Raw genomic sequence first — 20,301 nt, forward strand, 5'->3', positions numbered from 1 at the left:
CGCAAATCAAATAAAAACATATTTGTTTCTTCTTTATATTGTTTCATTAGGGCTATAAAAAAGGCATGAAGATATTGTAAAAGGGAGTGGAAAATCAATAAAAAAAGCTATCATTTTCACAGCAAAATTGAGAGTTCAATACGGAGAGCAAAATCGATCAAAAAAGGTTGATACTTACAATTTTTATTTATTTCTTCTACTGTTATATTTATTATTTTTTACAAACGAATAAAACGAAGTAAAAGAGGAAAGAAACAACCTTTAGTTGTGCCCAAATCGCTGTGGACGGCTGAGGTAGTCGTCTCCGAGGATAGACGGCCGGAAATCGAAAGGTTTCTCGAGATTTGGGGCTTTTTTGGCAGTATTTTAAAGGATTTGAACCCATATTTGGGCTTAGGGGGTCTAAAAGGCCAAGTAAGGGATTTTTCCCTTTTCCGGCCACCGCAGAGGCGGTGCTGTCACCGGAGATTGGCGGCCGGCGCAGTGGCCGATGACCGGTCGATGCCCGGGCCCCTGGCTAGACGAATTGGGGGGGAGAGCTTTTTTTTTTGAAAGGATTTGTTTTCTTTAAAATAGCTTAATATGAATTTTTTGGAAAGTTAGGGGCTTATATAGGGTACCAAAATGGTGCCGTTTTGGAGAGGCCCCATACGTCCAAAACGGCATCGTTTTAGGGAGGTCAACCCGAAACCAACCCGGCTCGGCTTAGGATTTGCGTGCTTTTATGCAGAGGGGTAAATTGCGCACTTAGCCCATCCGCCTCGTTACTTTATTTTTGTTTTCAATTTGGTTTGATTTGAACGACGCCGTTTAGAGGAGAAGGGAAAATTTCCTTTCCAGCCCCTCTGCATTATTGGCGTGTTCAATATGGTCCTTTAGATCTCACTTATTTGCGGATTTGCCCCAGATTTTTTATCTACAGTTCAATTTAGTCTTTTTTTATTTTTATTTTTTTAAAATTAATTAATTTCAATAATGTAATTATTATTTTATATATATGTAATTATTTTTTTTATAATTTATATATATGTATATATTTATTTTTTATATATGTACACGTAAATATATTTATATATTTTTCTAATGAATATTTTTTATATTTATATATATATGTATATATCTATGTTTTTTATTTTCGAAAATGCTTAAATACATACTTATATTTTTAACACATATTTTATAATTTATATATATATTTATATATGTTTTTCATAAATGCATTATGTCTTTTGTTTATATAAATTTATAATCCAAAATTTTATATGTAAATCATATGTTTTTTTTATTCTTCATAATTTCAATATATATATTATGTACCTTTTATTCTTTATTTTTTTGTTTATTTCCTTCATATGTTTATTGATTTATGTTTTCATTTATATTTTAAATGAATGTTTTTTTTTATTTTGCTCATTTATTTGATACTTTGCATGTCATTGTTTATTTTTTCCTTATTTATGTTTATATTATTTCTATACCATGGTTGTATATATTATTGTTATTTGTTAAAGCTACATTTATACATACATCCAATGAAACATTATATCGTTTTTTTACTCGAATTTTTAAAATAGAAAATGTCGAAAATAAAGGCAATACTCGAATTTAGACTCGTCGAAAAGATTGAGCCCTAACGTATTGGGTTCCAATTTTCTTCGTTGAATTTAATTATCGAGAATGTTTTTTTTTAAAAACAAACAAAATAAAAAGCTTGTCCTTAGGAATTCAATATGTTGTGTCCTAATGCATTGGATGTGACGTGTTGATTTCTCGAGATAAAGATTTTTTTCTAAAAATTAATAAAGGAAATATTCAATGTTTGGGATTTTGAGAAATTGTGCCCTAATGTATTGGGCTGCGATTTCTTCATAAATTTTAAACAATTGGATATTCTTTTAAATTTTATAACACAAGTCTTTTGGGACAAACTCATTTTTTGAAGAAATAAAATATCGTGCCCTAACACATTGGGCGTGACATTTTTCTCTTTTCGAAATGAGAAAGTCTTAACAAATAACTTAATTTAACTAAGGATCGTATATATCAAGTCTCGACATGAAGACACTAATTAATCAACTTGGTACCAATTTTTTGGGCGTTACGAGAGTGCTAATCCTTCCTCGTACGTAACTGACTCCCAAACCCGTTTTTCTAAAACTCGTAGACCAAAGTCGTTTTTTAGGTGATCCAATCACACCTTAATAAAAGATTGGTGGCGACTCCAATTTTCATCGACAACTAATTTTTTGTTTTTTTTTTCAAAATAAGAATGGTTTCGACAGCTTGGCCACTCCGCTTGGGACTTATTTTGAGAGTCGAGCCACAAAGTTAATTAATTTCTGTCTTATGGTCAAAAAAATGAAATTTGTTTTAAAGATCCTTTTGCATTCATTATTTTCTTGCTTAATTGATCTAAGTATTGTTTGCATTATACATTACATGAGTTGAATGATTTTACCCTTCTAAGTGGGAGTGAGAAACTATTCCTTCGTGAGGTTTTCACCTCCGTATAGGATAGTGGATCGCTTTCGGAATACATCTGTACCTATGCCTTCGTGAGATTTTCATCTCTGTATAGTCATAGGGAAAATGTATTCCCTTGAACTGAACTTGATATGTATGAGCCTATAATGGGTGAAGATCGAGGAATTTGCTGGTTCAGGTACCTTTGCCCTAGAAGCCGAACTTCATATAATGAACCTTAGGAATCCAGCTTAGGTAGAGCTACACTGAACCCTAATAGATATCTGAACAGGTGTTTTACTATTTCTTAATATATTCAATGTTTATATATGATACTGACTTTTTTTGTGTTTTATTTTGATTGCATGACATGGCATTTCATTTCATTATAAAAGGCGTCGGTTCATATTCAGTTGCTAGATAGAAAGCTTATCATGAAAAAAGGGTTTCTTGATAAAGTGGAAGATAATGCGGCTGTCCGAACTTGGTCTGAAACAATGCAGCGAGAGAAAGATGATAGTTTGGCTGATGGATATGTATCAGAATTATGGGACTTTACGCGCATCAGTGTAACTCAAAACAATTTGCAAGAATTGAAGGAAATCTGGGATCAGTGGAATGACGAGGTTAGACAGCTATTTTATAATAATTATGGGGATTTGCCTTATTTGCTTGATGTGAAGGTAGACAAACACTTGTTTCGAGCCATCGTCCAGTTTTGAAATCCTGCTTACAGTTACTTCACATTTGGGAAGGTCGATTTGGTGCCTACGATAGAAGAATATGTGGCTTTACTTCGATGTTCAAAGTTTCAAGTAGATAAAGTCTACTCGAGAGCTGTAAATGTGCCAACCTTTTCGAAGAAGCTGATGAATATAATGGGTATGAGTGAGCAGTGGGTTGCTGCACGGATTAAGCAAAAGGGGGATAGCAAGTGCATTTATTGGAAGAGTTTGAAAGATTTAATTCTAACACACCCAGATGTGAGGAAGAGGTTAGACGTCCTTGCTTTGAGTATATATGGCTTAGTTGTCTTCCTCAAAGCTTTGGGACATGTTGATGAAGCAGTCACCGATTTATTTGACCGGCTTGATAAGAGGGTTACACTATTTTCGGCAATTTTGGCTGAAACCTTCAGGTCATTGAGTGCATGCCGAAAAGCGGGAGAGGGTAGATTTATTGGATGCGCACAGCTCTTACTCGCGTGGTTTCATAGTCACTTTTAGAAGGTTGATAGGGTTCCGTATAGGGTTTTCTCTGAAAATTATTCGCCACTAAAGGAGATTGTAGCCACACCAAGGAGAGACGACACTTCGGAAGAGAAGTGGATGGCAATTCTTCAGAATCGTCAAGAAGAGGACATCGAGTGGAGAGCCCATTGGTTGCTTCTGGATGAGATCTTGTATAGATGTGGTAATTTTGATTGGGTTCCTCTACTTGGAATTTGGGGAGCTGTTGGATATGTCCCATTGCTAGTGCTAAGGCAGTATAGGTCAAAGCAATTTATACCTGCGACCCAAGGAATAGCTGATTGTGAATTCTCATATAGGGATGATGGTTATAGAAAAAAGATTCAAGAGATATCCAGTGCATAGAAACACACTCGCCGGATGAAGAGGTTAGCCGTGGGACCGATGACAACTCCTAAGTATAATGAATGGTGGGTTAGGAGGATCAATGATAATACACCCAAGTCAAATCAGGAAAATAGCCAGTCAATAGAGGAATATTTGCGGGTCGTCCCTTCTGAGTTAAAAATCATAAGACAATATTTTGAAAGAAGAAATGCGAATTTAGAAAAGAAGATAGAACAAATAGAGGAAGAGAAGATGAACTTAAGATTAGACATAGACGTTCAAAAGCTCGAAACTGAGAAATTGAGAAAGTGGAAAAATAAGGCTGAGGAGGAGTTGGATAGTCTGAAGACAAATTATAAAAAGTTGCGTCTGTCAATGAGAACTGCCGGGCTGGGAAAAACTTCAGAACAGCGACGTGCAGAAATTCGAGAAGGAAAGGACAAAGCCGATAGATGGGAATGAAAATTCCAAGAGATGCAGATGCGAAACGAGGCTTTAGAAAAGAGTTTGTCAGATAGCCAAAGAGAACAAGGTGAATTAAAGGATAGGGTGACCGAGTTGGAAAGATCTCTTCGTCAGTATCGAAATCGAAATTCCAAAATAGAGTTGAAAGCAAGCTTGAGGAAGATTGAGGAAATGAAGAAAAAAGTAGAAAAGTTGGAAACGACATTGCAAAATTATGAGATCTAGATCGAGTATTTGGAAGCAAATGAAAGTCGTAATAATGAACAGCTTCACTACTTTCAGAATCAAGTTAGGAGCAGAGATCATATTATGGAGGAAGCTGTGGTCCTGATTCGAGAAGTAGCTGATCACATACAGACTTTGGCAGTACAGGCTGACATGCTGAGTGTGAAGTATGAATTAGAATCGGATCGGGGGCAAGAGTTAGCTTTGTTACTTAGGAAGATTAGAATTTTGAGTAATAGGGTAAAGCTTTATTTGTAGTTCACTTTATGTAAAGAATTTTATTTTCTAGTAAAGTTTTCTTAAATGGAATTGAATCAAAATTGACGCCTTTTTGCATTCATTTCATGCATTACATTTGCTTCATATGCATTAAAAAATATTAAAAGATTCTAATTGATATAAATCATTTCTCAGTTAATCTGGAAACCAACCAATCTACCAAAAATCGTTCCGGTACTCAAGCGAAAACCAAAGACATGGATCAAAGATTGGAAAATCTCGAACAGTACCAAAAGGAGATGCAAGACCGACTTCAGCTACAAATGCGGGAGCGGTTAGACAAAATGCAACAGGATATCTCGGAGAAGATGCTGGAATCTCAAAAGGAAATGATGGCGAAGTTGACCCAACCGTTGACTGGGGGAAATGATAAGGGAAAGGGTTCCATGGGTAATGTCGAAGAGGGAAATAATGATGAATTTCTCTATCCTCCAGGCTTTACTCCTCCACATGTGCAAACCCAAGCTGAGGTATACCTGCACAAATCTACTGTCACAATCAGGCCTCAGCAGCTCCAGGCCAGTGCTTCAAACTTCTAGGTTGGATCGGGCTCTAACCCTAGAAACCACCCTGCTAACTCTGTCATTCCTGACTTCGATGAAGTGGCTGAAAAAGAAAGAATAAAGGAAGAGTTACCAAAGCAGTTAGAAGAAAGGTGAAAATGACTAGAAGAGAAGTTTAAGGTGATGGAGATCACTGAAAACTATCGTGGGATCGATGCTAAAGAACTGAGTTTAGTCCCAGAATTGGTACTCCCTAATAAGTTTAAGATGCCAGAATTCGAAAAATACAATGGGACAAGTTGCCCAGAAGCTCACATAACCATGTTCTGCAGGCGAATGGCTGGATATGTTAACAATGACCAACTACTAATACATTGTTTCCAGGATAGCCTTACAGGGGCAGCTTCCAAGTGGTACAATCAATTGAGTCGTACCAAGATTAATTCGTGGAGAGATTTAGCAAAGGCATTCATAAAGCAGTACAATCATGTAACCGACATGATACCTGATAGAATCACTCTACAAAATATGGAAAAGAAGCCCAGTGAAAGTTTTAGGCAATACGTACAGAGGTGGAGGGAGGTTGTCGTCCAAGTTCAGCCATCTCCTCAAGAAAGAGAGATGACAATGCTTTTCGTTAACACATTGAAGGCCCAATTTATCATACATATGTTAGGAAGAGCCACAAAAAGCTTTTCTGACATAGTTATGAATGGTGAAATGATAGAAAATGCTATCAGAAGTGGAAAGATTGATGCTGGAGGAAATAACAGAAGGCAAGCTTCAAAGGAAAAAGAAAATGAGATGAACAGCGTGAATACGTACAGTAAATCGATTACAGTGAATCAGCCAAGAAAAGTGGTTGCTAATCAGTAGGGTTCATCAAGACAAGAATCAGGTGTAGAGCAAGGTACTGAGAAGCTCCAGTTCACGCCAATTCCAATGTCGTATAAGGAACTATATCAAAGCTTATTCGAGGCGCATGTTGTCTCTCCTTTTCATGTGAAGCCTCCACAGCCTTCGTACCCCAAATGGTATGACACAAGTGCACAATGCGATTATCATGCGGGAATTATGGGGCACTCAATAGAGAATTGCACTACATTTAAAAAGCTAGTTGAAAGACTAATCAACATGAGTGTTGTCAAGTTTGATGACTCATCTAGTGCAGAAAATCCACTATCCAATCATGATTGATAATGGATTGAGTGCAATGTATGAAGAAGTGGTGGGAAACGATCACATCAATGTCGTATATGAAGACACACTTGAAAAGGGACCTTGTTAGATAAACTTGAGAGTGTTCTAAATAATTGGATTGTAGAAGAAATCTTTGTAGCATCTAGAGCTTACTTAGAGTAATGTTCAGAACACACTTGTTGCCTTTAGCCTAGAGGCAATATGAATTCCTTTATGAAATAGGCTCATGTCTGAACGTCGTTATTCTAATAAAATACATCTTTACATTCATTTTTGAGCCAATATTCTTTCATTCTTTTCGAATAATTATTTTTTCATTCTTTTGGATTTTCTTCCACATTATGCCATTATTCATTCATAATCATAATTGTACAAATAGTTATTCATAAATTTATGCATTCTTTTGTATATTCTTTGATATTTATTATGGGTCCCCAGATATCAATAACATGAGTGACGCTGCTACAGACTCAGAATTTCCTTTTGAGCGAGGCATGTGTTTAGAGAGATTTCATGACTTTGAAAATGACATAGATTGTAGCTTATCTCTTGACTTGTTGAGGATGTTAGAGTAAAAAGAGAAATAAATTTACCTCCTAAGGAGTCAATGGAGATTGTGACCTTGAGAGAACATGCATGGCCGAAGAAACAAAGCAAGACGTCGCTGAGTTACTTCAAGAATTCAAATATGTCCTCGCATGGTCATACCAGGATATGCCTGGGTTAAGCTCTGTTATTGCAATCTGAACGGCAGCACGATATCAGAAATTTGCGGTATGTTTAGGATTAATATCATGAATGGTGTGGTGAAAAACTCTATCGGGGCAATGCCTCTCTTTTTAGTTTATCACGGTCGAAATTGTTTTTCTCTGGGTATTGGCTGAGTAAGTTGGATGAAGCAGAACAGATCCAATTGTGATGTGATCAGTTGAACTTAATAAAAGAAAAAAGGCTAAAGTTATTCATCATGGTCAGATGTACCAGAAATGAATGATGTGAGCCTATAACAAAAGGTACATCCTAGAGAATTCCACGAGGGTGACCTAATGTTGAATATCCTCCCTCTACAAAAAATATTTTGGAGGGAAATGGATATTAAATTGGGAAGAACCTTATGTTGTAGAGAAAGTCTTTTCCAAAGGAGTTTTGATTTTGAGCAAGATGAATGATAAAAACCTACAAAGTCGTGTAAACTCATTTAGTCAAGAAATACTTCGCTTAAAGAAGGAGATAACCACAGTAAAAACCCGCAAATGGCACTTTGAGTCCCAAAAAAAAACAAGAAGAAGAAGAAGAAAAGAAAAATATGTGAAAAAAATAAAAATGGAAAAAGTAAAATGGAGAGGCTAAAGTGAAAACCCGCAAAGGGCGCCTTGTGACCAAAGGGGATTTGAATTGAAAACTCAAAAAGGGCGGCTCAAAGATTGATCAGGTTGGGGGCATGTGGTGATCTTGCTATACCTGAATCAACAGAAAGGGTAGGCGACATCTTGGGACATCGACGAAGTATTGTAGATCTCCTAAACACATGTTAAACTCAGAATGGTCTTTCAAAGAGTTTGTACAGAGAAGTTCAAGCTGCGATATCTGGGGCACCTAGTCTTCATACTATTTATACTGAATTTGTTGTTCTTGGAATACTTCATTCTTTTCCAAGATATGTGTTCTCAATTGATTTCTTTGTTATCTTTCTTTACTATCTTTGATAATTTCGGAGCCACGCTCTAAATCAATTCTATTCTTACCCATTGTTATGATCTCTTACAAGCATGTTGCATTGAAATAATGATTAATAGACTAATAAAACTTTCACAGGGGAAGTTTTGCATATTACTCTAGAAGTTTCTAAATAATATAGTAACCTGAAACAAGACTATTGTTTAGAACACACCAAGTTTAAAGGTTGAAATGTCTAAGAAGGAAAAGTCTAAATTAAAACTGTTCTTTTGGATTTTGTTGTCCAAATATTGATTGAACGAGATGACAAGATATCTTGTTGGTGACAAAACTTCAATGAACAAACAAGCAATGATTACCAAGGCGAGCAATTTGATCAAACTTTGTAATTCACAGTGGGGGGCAATTTGACCAAGTGTTTCTTTGGAAATGCCAGCCGAGTAAGAAGGTGTTGCAGCATGTCAGTGATAAAGCCTTAATAAACTTTGAGCAACAACAACCTAAACGATAAAGAAAGATCATTCTCGAAAAATGACATTCTGCATTCATGCAAACATCATTCATACGCATCTATTTAGGAGCAGTTGATCCATTTAGATCATGACATCCTAATCACTAGGCATAATTAGGTTCATGAATTGAATTATACAAGTCATGTTCCCCAGAGAACAAACTGGTGAAAACTCCAGCCTTGTCTCCCTGAGCAGCAGTTGAGTAGGTTGAAAATAGCAGATCTTACCTTCCTGTACTAGTAGTGAAGCAGATCGAAGACATCAGTCTTATCGCCTTGACGTTGCAATGGAAAAGATTGAAGCAACAACGGTGAATCTTATTTCCCTGGCGTTGTAGCGAAGCAAATTGAAGCCACGACGGTGAATCTTATCTCCCTGGCATTAAGGCTTGGATTAGCTGAAGTGGAGCGGATTAAAGCCGCAACGGCGAATCTTACTCCCCCGGCGGTGTAGTGGAACATATTAAAGCTACGATGGCGAATCTTGTTTCCCCAACATTGCAATTAAAAAGATTGAGGCCGCAACGACGAATCTTAATTCCCTGGCGGTGTAGTGGAACAGATTAAAGCTACGACGGTGAATCTTGTTTCCCAACATTGCAATTAAAAAGATTGAAGCCACAACGGCGAATCTTACTTCCCTGGCAGTATAGTGGAATAGATTGAAGCTACGACGGTGAATCTTGTTTCCCAACATTGCAATTAAAAATATTGAAGCAGCAACGGTGAATCTTACTTCCCTGGCGTTGTAGTGGAACAGAATGAAGCTACGACGATGAATCTTGTTTCCCCGACATTCCAGTTAAACAGATTGAAGATGGAAAATTTTATCTCCCTGAAGTTGCAGTGGAGCAGATTAAAGCCAATAATCCTATCTCCCTGAAGTTGCAGTGGAGCGGATTAAAGTGATAGATCTTATCTCTCTGAAGTTGCAGATAGCAGATCATATCTAGTCTTATCTCTCTGAAGTTGTAGGGGAGCAGACTGAGTAAGCAAGTCTTATCCTCTTAAAGTTGCAATGGGGCAGACTGAAGATGGAAAATCTTATCTCCCTCAAGTTGCAGTGGAGCAGATTAAAGCCAATAATCCTATCTCCCTGAAGTTACAGTGGAGTGGATTAAAACAGATCTTATCTCTCTAAAGTTACAGAGAGCAAATTGCATCTAGACTTATCTCTCTAAAGTTGTAGTGGAGTGGATTAGAATGATGGATCTTATCTCTCTGAAATTACAGTAGAGCAGATCGCATCAAATTTATCTTTAAGTTGCAGCGGATCAAGTTGAAGCTATAAGTCTTATCTCCCTGAAGTGGCAGTGGAGCAGATTAAAGTTAGCAAATTTTGAGAAACTACAACGTACAAATCCTATCTCCCTGACATTGCAGCGGAGTAGATTGAAGCACTAGTTCCTATACCTCTGAAGATGTAGTAGGAAGGAATGAGGCTACTTCAAGAAGAAGAGTACCAAGGCCTAGCACGACCGGGCAAAATTGGACATTTTTAAGGTCTTTGCTCTGTCCCTGTTACACAATAACGAGCAAAGAGGGGCAGCTGTAAATGCCCGATCTTGCCCGGGTCTAAAAGGCCCCAATTACAAACAGGCCTATATGGCCCAATTAATAAGACAAAATAGTCGGCCCAAAATACATGGCCCAATAATGGCCCAATTACACATGCGGCCCAAAACAGATTCAGGAAACCCTAAGGTGTCTAGGGTAAGCATCCGCGCCGCCTCGCACGAGCTAAAATCTTCACCTGCACAGCAAACAAAATATGGCAAGAGAATCAAAGATTCGCAAGTCAAATAAAAACAGATTTGTTTCTTCTTTATATTGTTTCATTAGGGCTATAAAAAAGCCATGAAGATACTGTAAAATGGAGTGGAAAATCAATAAAAAAAGGCTATTATTTTCACAGCAAAACCGAGAGTTCAATACGGAGAGAAAAATCGATCAAAAAAGGTTGATACTTACAATTTTTATTTATTTATTCTACTGTTGTATTTATTATTTTTTACAAACGAATAAAACAAAGTAAAAGAGGAAAGAAACAACCTTTAGTGGTGCCCAGATCGTCGTGGATGGCCGAGGTAGTCGTCTTCGAGGATAGAGGGCCGAAAATCAAAAGGTTTCTTGAGATTTGGGGCTTTTTTGGCGGTATTTTGAAGGATTTGAACCTAGATTTGGGCTTAGGGGGGTCTAAAAAGCCAAGTAGGAGATTTTTCCCTTTTCCGGCCACTGCAGATGGCGGTGCCGTCGCCGGAGATCGGCGACCGGCACGATGGCCGACGACCGGCCGATGCCTGGGCCCTTGGCCGGATGAACTGGGGGGTGAGAGCTTTTTTTTGATAGGATTTGTTTTTTTTTAAATAGCTTAATATGAATTTTTTTTGGAAAGTTAGAGGCTTATATAGGGTACCAAAACGGTGCCGTTTTGGAGAGGCCCCATACGTCCAAAACGACATCGTTTTACGGAGGCCGACCCGAAACCGACCCGACCCGGCCTAGGATTCGCGTGTTTTTATGCGGAGGGGCAAATTGCGCACTTAGCCCATCCTCCTATTAATGTTTTTACAATTTGGTTTATTTTATTTTTAAAATTCGCCTTGTTACTAAATTTTTGTTTTCAATTTGGTCCGATTTGAACGGCGCCGTTTAGAGGAGAAGGGAAAATTTCCTTTCCAACCCCTCTGCATTATTGGCGTGTTCACTATGGTCCTTTAAATCTCACTTATTTGCGGATTTGCCCCAGATTTTTTATCTACAGTTCAATTTAGTCTTTTTTATTTTTATTTATTTTTTAAATTAATTAATTTCAATAATGTAATTATTATTATTTTTTATATATATGTAATTATTTTTTTATAATTTATATATATGTATATATTTATTTTTTATATATGTACATGTAAATATATTTATATATTTTTTCTAATGAATATTTTTTATATTTATGTATATATATGTATATATCTATGTTTTTTTATTTTATAAAATTCTTAAATACATACTTATATTTTTAACACATATTTTATAATTTATATATATTTATATATGTTTTTCTTTATTTTCATAAATGCATTATGTCTTTTGTTTATATAAATTTTATAATCCAAAATTTTATATGTAAATCATATGTTTTTTTTATTCTTCATAATTTCAATGTATATATTATGTACCTTTTATTCTTTATATTTTTTTGTTTATTTCCTTTATTTGTTTATTGATTTATGTTTTCATTTATATTTTAAAAGAATGTTTTTTTTTATTTTGCTCATTTATTTGATACTTTGCATGTCATTGTTTATTTTTTCCTTATTTATGTTTATATTATTTCTTTATCATGGTTGTATATGTTTATACATACATCCAATGAAACATTATATTGTTTTTTACTCAAATTTTTAAAATAGAAAATTTCGAAAATAAAGGCAATACTCGAATTTAGACTCTTCGAAAAGATTGAGCCCTAACGTATTGGGTTCCAATTTTCTTCGTTGAATTTAATTATCGAGAATGTTTTTTTAAAACAAACAAAATAAAAAGCTTGTCGTTAGGAATTCAATATGTTGTGTCCTAATGCATTGGATGTGACGTGTTGATTTCTCGAGATAAAGATTTTTTTTCTAAAAATTAATAAAGGAAATATTCAATGTTTGGGATTTTGAGAAATTGTGCCCTAATGTATTGGGCTGCAATTTCTTCATAAATTTTAAACAATTGGATATTCTTTTAAATTTTATAACACAAGTCTTTTGGGACAAACTCGTTTTTTGAAGAAATAAAATATCGTGCCCTAACACATTGGGCGTGACATTTTTCTCTTTTCGAAATGAGAAAGTCTTAACGAATAACTTAATTTAACTAAGGATCGTATATATCAAGTCTCGACATTAAGGCACTAATTAATCAACTTGGTACCAATTTTTTGGGCGCTACGAGAGTGCTAATCCTTCCTCGTACGTAACTGACTCCCAAACCCGTTTTTCTAAAACTCGTAGACCAAAGTCGTTTTTTAAGTGATCCAATCACACCTTAATAAAAGATTGGTGGCGACTCCAATTTTCATCGACAACTAATTTTTTGTTTTTTTTCAAAATAAGAATGGTTTCGACAGTTAATATTTGTGTTAATTTTATATACTTTGTTATCTTTGATTGAATATCATGTTTTTATAAGAACTTGATATTAGAAATAGATGTAAGTGGATGATATGTAAAATGAAGTGGCGATTATGACATCTGGATATATATCCAGGTAATGATATATAAAAATAAATAAATAAAAATAAAACATGGAACTTATAAGAAAATGGAGATGACGTCATGATGATAAGTTCGCCATGTCACGACATGGAAACCCCAACGTCGTGACGACAGTTCAGAAATTTTTATGAACTTTATAGTTTGACATTTGATCAATTGTAAATGTTTTAATGAGCTCCTTTAACTCATTATTAGTTCTATTTTAAATTCAATTATTACTAAAATGAGTTAATTATCTACATTAATTAAATGATAATTAAATAATATGATAAATTTATCTGAAATTTTCAGTAGTTGCTTCGGCAACAAATGTGACGTCCTGATGCATTGACTTAACGATTAGGTCGAGTATGAGGGTGTTACATTGGGTTTCTTATTCTTCCCAAGTTTCTTGAAGTTGATAACCTTTTAATTCTGGAATTTTATTGCCTTCTTTGAACTCTTATCGTCTTTATTCTTGCTAAATTTGGAACTAGAACCAAATTCGACAAAGTTATCTTTTAAAGGGAATTGAGTTGAGGTAACTAAAGCCTTATCTTTAAGACGATTGACTTCCTCAATCTTCATATGGCTAATCAGTTCTTTCAAAGGAATGTCTTATTTTTTGTGCTTTAAGAGATTACAATAGTTAGACCAAGATTTCAGTAGCTTCTCAATCAAAACATTTTCTTGGAGAATCTCACATATCTCTATCCCTTCCACTAGAATATCAAAAACCAACTTCTCGTAAATATGGACTTGATCTATAATTGACTTATCATCGGTCATTTCGAACTTGAGTCACTCACCAACAACATATTTCTTGACTCCAGCATCACCAGCTCCGTATTTCTTCTCCAAAGTATCCCAAATGGATTTAGTAGATTTATTTTTTACAAACAAGTCGAAGAGGTTGTTAGTCATAAGGCTTAACATGTGACCTCTTACCATTTTGTTGTTTTTTTTTCAAATTTAGCTTTTGAAGCAACGACCTCTAGATATTTGGGAACGATGGTTGAATCTTTAGGTTTCTCGGTGGTAGGTAGATCGAAGAGGACGTAGTCAACTTCAAGTTGTTTGAATAAGATGACCATCCTCTAAGACCAGTGATGATAGTTAGTCCCGTTGAGAGGTTCAAGCTTGGATAGATCAGGGATGTATTTGTTGATCGGGGTAGACATGTTTTAGCAATAATTCATTTCAAAATTGATGGAAAATAAGCTACTGCAAAACAAATATGTTAGCACTGATTGGAAAATAAATAATGATATATGAAATCAGAAATTTATTGTGCCGTGGTAAATCCACTGTCTTAGAAACAAATTCACCCTAACCAGTGTAATCGTGTAGTGGATGACGCCCCCTAAGGTTAACACGGTGCTTCTATAACACCCCAAACCCGGCCTGGACGTTATAGATAGATCTAAAGATGCTAAGAAAACAGTTGTAAATTCAATTCTCGTATATTTTGAAAAATATCGTAAACTTGTGTTACTTAAAAACCCGTTTTATGAGAAAACATATTTGACAAAACTATTTAATTGAAAAAGTTGTTTGTTTACATTTTCTAAATAAAAATTTTAAATTTGTAATGGAAACTTTTGGAATTTCGATTTTTGAAAACACAGTCTATTGTTTGAAACCCATTACTTTTACAGGAAAACAAATTTCGTCGATAGAATATTTAAGCAGTATTTTATGAAAAACGAAAATAAAGTTCAAAACCCAAACAACCAAACTGTCCAAATACTCAAAACTTTACAAAAACACTTTAACCCAAATTAATTAATGATAATAAACAAACTGAACGGAAAACTTAATAACCGAGCTCTATTGCGCCGACCTGCCTAATTTTGAGGATCACCTGAAAATATCAGACAAACGGAGCATGAGTTATCGAAAGTCAGTACGTAATAGATAACTTAACAGTAAATTTATATAAGACATATTTTACAGAAGCAGGATCATATCAGAGCATAACAGATACAAACATGCTTTCCTACCTTCATCCGCTACACACCATCTCCGACCATCCCAACACACCATATGGGTACAAAACACACATCCAACCCTACACACCACTTAGTGTCATTATGACACTTTTCAGAATATTTGTAGTTGTGCTGCCAGTATAATGGGTGAAATGTGGCCTCCCACAAAAAACACTTCCTCCACATAATATATATCATCCTAGAATCAGATATATTCAGACGAGAGATCATACATAACATTTCATATACAAATCACATATGTATTTAACATTACTCTCGATTTTAATTACCATATGATAGCTCAAATACACTTGCAGATATCAGATATTATAGTAACAAATGACCAAATTTTATGTTTTATAGCATATTTAATCACATATCGACCCCACGGAAAGCCCATGGTTGATCGGAATGACGTGTACGACCCTAGGGAAAAATTCTAAATTTTGGGTCCACTCTGCCTAAATAGCTCAGCCTGTGTAGCCCACACGACCCACACACACTCGTACAAGGATTAACAATGATGAAACACTCAATGACGAAACACTAAAACACACCTAAACATAACCATCGCTAACAAGAGAATTGAATAACAAACACAAAAATTAGGGAACGATCACGACTTACCTTTAGTACGTAGCCCACAAAACAAGGATTAGCTCTTCAAGAATTAGCAGTAGAAAAAATTGAAGAATAAAAGAAAAACGAAATGGAAGGGAAAAATCAAATATAGAAGAAAGCAGATTTCAATAGTAAAGAAAAGAACAAGCGGCGTGTAAAACAAATGGGGAATGAGGGGTAACCAACTTGAAACAAAACATGGGAGTAAACTTCGGCAGAATTAAGGAAAAATAAATAAAATAAAACCAAATAAGATAATGACCTTTTTCTATTATTGTCCTAATGATATTCAAACATATCCCAATACCCTACTTTCATCATCCTTTCAAATGTTTCAATTTGAATAAAACCATACAATAAGATCAGCCTATACTAGAACCAGCCAAAAGATTAATTTTGCCAACGCAGAGATTTGAACACCAGACCTAAACAGAGACCAAAATTTTGGGACATTACAACTTCAATATTCGTACACTCGAATATAGAAGATGGAACTCGATTGGTGTTACTCTTATTAGGAATTCACAATAGGATCAATTCTCAGGAAAGTTTGAAGGGGTCATAGTTGATCCCGCTTAAAACCCAAACTCCTAAGACACAATTTTTCTCTAAAGTGATTTGGGAAGAATCGACAAAGTTTATAAGGAAAATGGAAGGGAAGACAGAGGAGAAAATTATCTTTTTAGAGATAGTAGAGTTGTGTTTTCTGTTCCGTGTGAAAAATGAGGAAATCAACTCTTTATTTGTACTAGTAATGGAAGGGGGAAACGGTAATTAGGCAAGGACAAAAGAGTAAAAAAACACACTGAAACTGCCCTACTATTTCCGCGCCCAACAGTAAAAAAATACTAGATTTTTCGGAACAGTAAACTAGAAAAAATAAAACTGTTAAAGATATTATTTTCTGAAAAATAATAAAACTTAATCCAAAAAAAAAGAAGATAGACACACAGTACACGTTAGCACAAACATGAAATGAGTAGACAACACCAATACACACATGTAATAAGCCTATGACCCAATTACTCAATGAAAGTAAGAAGTAAAACTATATAAAAACTCTCTTGATAGGTTGTATTTAACCAATGTAGGATATACCCACTAACACCAACCATTTACATTACTAACATATAACATTCGTTTTGATTTAATTATGTTTTAAAACTTAATTAATGAATTTTTATTATAATATTTATGTATTTTAAGTTATTTAGATTGTTACCCATTTAATGTAAAAATATTAATTTATGAATATTTTTTGGTCTACATTCTCATTTCATTATGATACTTGTTAACATTAGCTGATACTCTTTAATAACCGCTTACTAATGCTAGGAAGTAGAATTTCAAATATATATTTTTAGAAAAGCTAGGCAATAATTAGGTTTTGATTACATATTTATTGAAATAATTTTGATTAGCTTTAGTTAAGTTTTTATGTAAAAATTAGTCATATGAATTAATGATTAGTATTAACATTTGTATTTCAATTAAGTTTATTGTGTTAACATTTACTTTTTCCTTATAACTTTTATATATAAATAAGTCCTTTATATCAATAATAACTTTGGTTATATGTAAAGGTTTTAACTATTTTTATAAAATACCAAAACTTAACATTTTCAACTTATAACTTTTAATCTTCACATATAAATTGTTTTGACTGTATTTTATTTGTTTCAAACTCATGTTTTATTTAAAATTTATATATGTTTGGTAATTCGATATGTAAATAAAAATCTTAATTTACAATTTAATTTCTCTTGAGAAATTAAGGATTCTTCTAATTTTTCTTTAAAAAGTTAGAAGATTACATAAATTATAACAATAAATATAAAATGTTGACATAAAACAAAACCCATAAATCTTTAATCGAGAGGAGACAGAGGAAGAGTATAGTTATCAAAACCATTGATGCCAATTGTCTAATTGATTCAACCAACACTATATAATCCAATATAAAGCAAACCCTATAAGTTAGTAAAAATAAAGAATCGAAACAAAAAAAATTGATGATCCAACCAGTTAAACCAATTATGATTCTTTTTATTAATTATTTTGAACCATTGATTCAATTGATTGAACTGAAAATCAATGGTCTAATTAACTCCATTGCGGATTTAATCTTTACTGCATTAACAAAAAAAAATGTAATTTGAAATAAAGTTTAAACGAGAGGGGCAAGGTAGACTTTTTTATTAACATTGTTCTAATCATTTTGGATTAGAGAAAATAGGATTAGACTTTGATGTCTCACTATTAGTCCATCACATTATGTCACAAGTCCATAATACATTCCCCCTTCCCTCCCCTTAAAATTTTCATTTTTATTAATTTATATTATAAATTAAATTATTTTTAAAAAATATACGTACTTTTTAAAAAGTATATATATAAATAACTATGTAGACTAATTTTATAAAATATTTTAATTTTTAATATTTTAAATTTATATATTTATAAATTAATAAAATAAATCATAAATCATATTATAATTTAATTTAATTTTATAATAAATGAATATTCTAAAGATAAAAGATTTATTTACATTGAGAAAAATAAAAGCATGCCTAACAAAAATAAAATTATTTAAAAACTTTGTTATAAGAGAAATTTCTTAATAATCAATAGTTTTATTTTTAAATAAATTTATTATAAAATGAGCTCTTAAGGGGTATTATAGTAATTTAAAGTAATTAGAAATTTTAATATTTAAAACTTATAAAATATTAATTCTAAATTCATAAATAGTTATAGAAATTTCAACTTCAACATTAAATAAACATTTGGAAATGAAAATTAAAATTTGAGTGGTTTTTGAAGAATTCTATGCTCATAATGAAAAAATAATTATTGGTCAGTTAAGACAGAATATAAATCTTTTAACGTTAGAATATGTGAAATAATAATAAAAGAAGTAAAAATGAATACTATAAGTAATTGATTATCGTTTACTTATTTTTATTTTACGATATTAAAGAAGTGACTTAAATTAAAATTTAATTATGATATGAAATATACCAATTATAGAATATAATAGCATAATAACGAAAATTAAATATCAGTTATAAAATAGGTATCTTTATGCATTCAGTTCTTTCTTTAACTTGGATTTAAATATAAAAATTAGTTCTTCATTTACGTTGTTATTGGAAGTTACTTCTAAAAACTATCAATTAAGTTTAATTTATTTTTAGTTGTACAAATAATAATAATAACTTTTAAACCCCTCGCATTTAAATGTCTTAAATTTTTATTTATATTCAACTTTTAGCCTTTTATAAATTATAAAAAATGCAGTTTTGAGTTAAAATAAATTAATTGCTATAATCAACGTCGATAATGGTGGTGTAGAACGATCGCAAAACAATAAGAAAAAAAAGAACACACAGAGTTTACGTTAAAACCTTTTTGGGAAAGACTACGGATAGAGGAAGATAAATTCACTAATGTTGAAAAACAAATGATACAAGAGGTGTTTCGACTACATCTATTTAAGAGTTGAAAAACTTTGCTCTAATCAAAATCAAATAGAAAAGGAATAATTCTATATAAATTCAACTTGTTTCTCACATGTTAATTAACTTTTACCCAAAAATAATTGGTTCACCAAAAGTTACTACATGCTATATTACTCCTAACTCTAAAATTATATTATCGATCAAGTCTATATTCAAGCTTCTTAATTTGCTTTACCATTTTAATTATTAGATTAAGCATTTTTAAAACCAATTAATTCTTTAATAATCTAAATATACCTTTATACTTTTTATTATTATGGAAATAGAATCACATAAATTTTTATACAAATGAATATTTCAAAATTAAGAACTTGAGTAATTTAAAAATATATATATAAATTCATAGAGAATATAATTCATTGAATTTAATTTAATTTGAGTGACTTTAATGAATATAACTATTAATTATTATTAACTAATATTTTTTAACATTATAATAACTAAAATATAATTAAGTTATTCAATTAATTATTTATCACTTTGTCATTTACATAAATAGATGAAAATGTGTTAGGTTTTTTTTAAAAAAAATTTAGAATGAGGAATGGAATATATATTATATTTAAAATTTAATCAAATATATTATTAAGCCAAATAAAATAAAAAAGTAAATTTTTTTTCTAAAATTAAATTAAATTATAAATATTTTAATAAATTGGCCCGTAAGAGAAAAAAAAAACAAGATTGATCGGTTTCTTTCCCTTTTAATAATTTAGGTTTGGAGATAGATGGTGTGTATTGTGGAAACCATTTTTTTTTATTTTTGGAAAAAAAACAAAAATTAGTTGTCGAAAAAAAAATAAAAATTGGGAGTCGCCACCAATCTTTTATTGAGGTGTGATTGAATCACCTAAAAAATAGCTTTGGTCTACGAGTTTTAGAAAAACGGGTTCGGGAGTCAGTTACGTATGAGGAAGGATTAGCACCCTCGTAACGCCCAAAAATTGGTACCAAATTGATTAATTAATATCTTATAGTCGAGAAAAAAAAACAATACTATCCTTAGTTAAATTAAATTATTTATTAA

General features: G+C 32.8%; 1 long non-coding RNA gene across 1 annotated transcript; it reads right to left on the reverse strand.

Annotated features, from left to right (window-relative positions):
* Positions 1 to 13,744: 13,744 nt before the first annotated feature.
* On the reverse strand, positions 13,745 to 16,449 carry LOC121214672 (uncharacterized). Its single transcript, XR_005910285.1, has 2 exons — positions 15,760 to 16,449; positions 13,745 to 15,005 (listed from the first exon to the last, which is right to left on the reverse strand). It is a non-coding gene; the product is annotated as an uncharacterized lncRNA (long non-coding RNA).
* Positions 16,450 to 20,301: the final 3,852 nt, after the last annotated feature.

This window comes from Gossypium hirsutum, chromosome D02, assembly GCF_007990345.1.
Source record: "Gossypium hirsutum isolate 1008001.06 chromosome D02, Gossypium_hirsutum_v2.1, whole genome shotgun sequence".
Classification (NCBI taxonomy): Eukaryota; Viridiplantae; Streptophyta; class Magnoliopsida; order Malvales; family Malvaceae; genus Gossypium; species Gossypium hirsutum.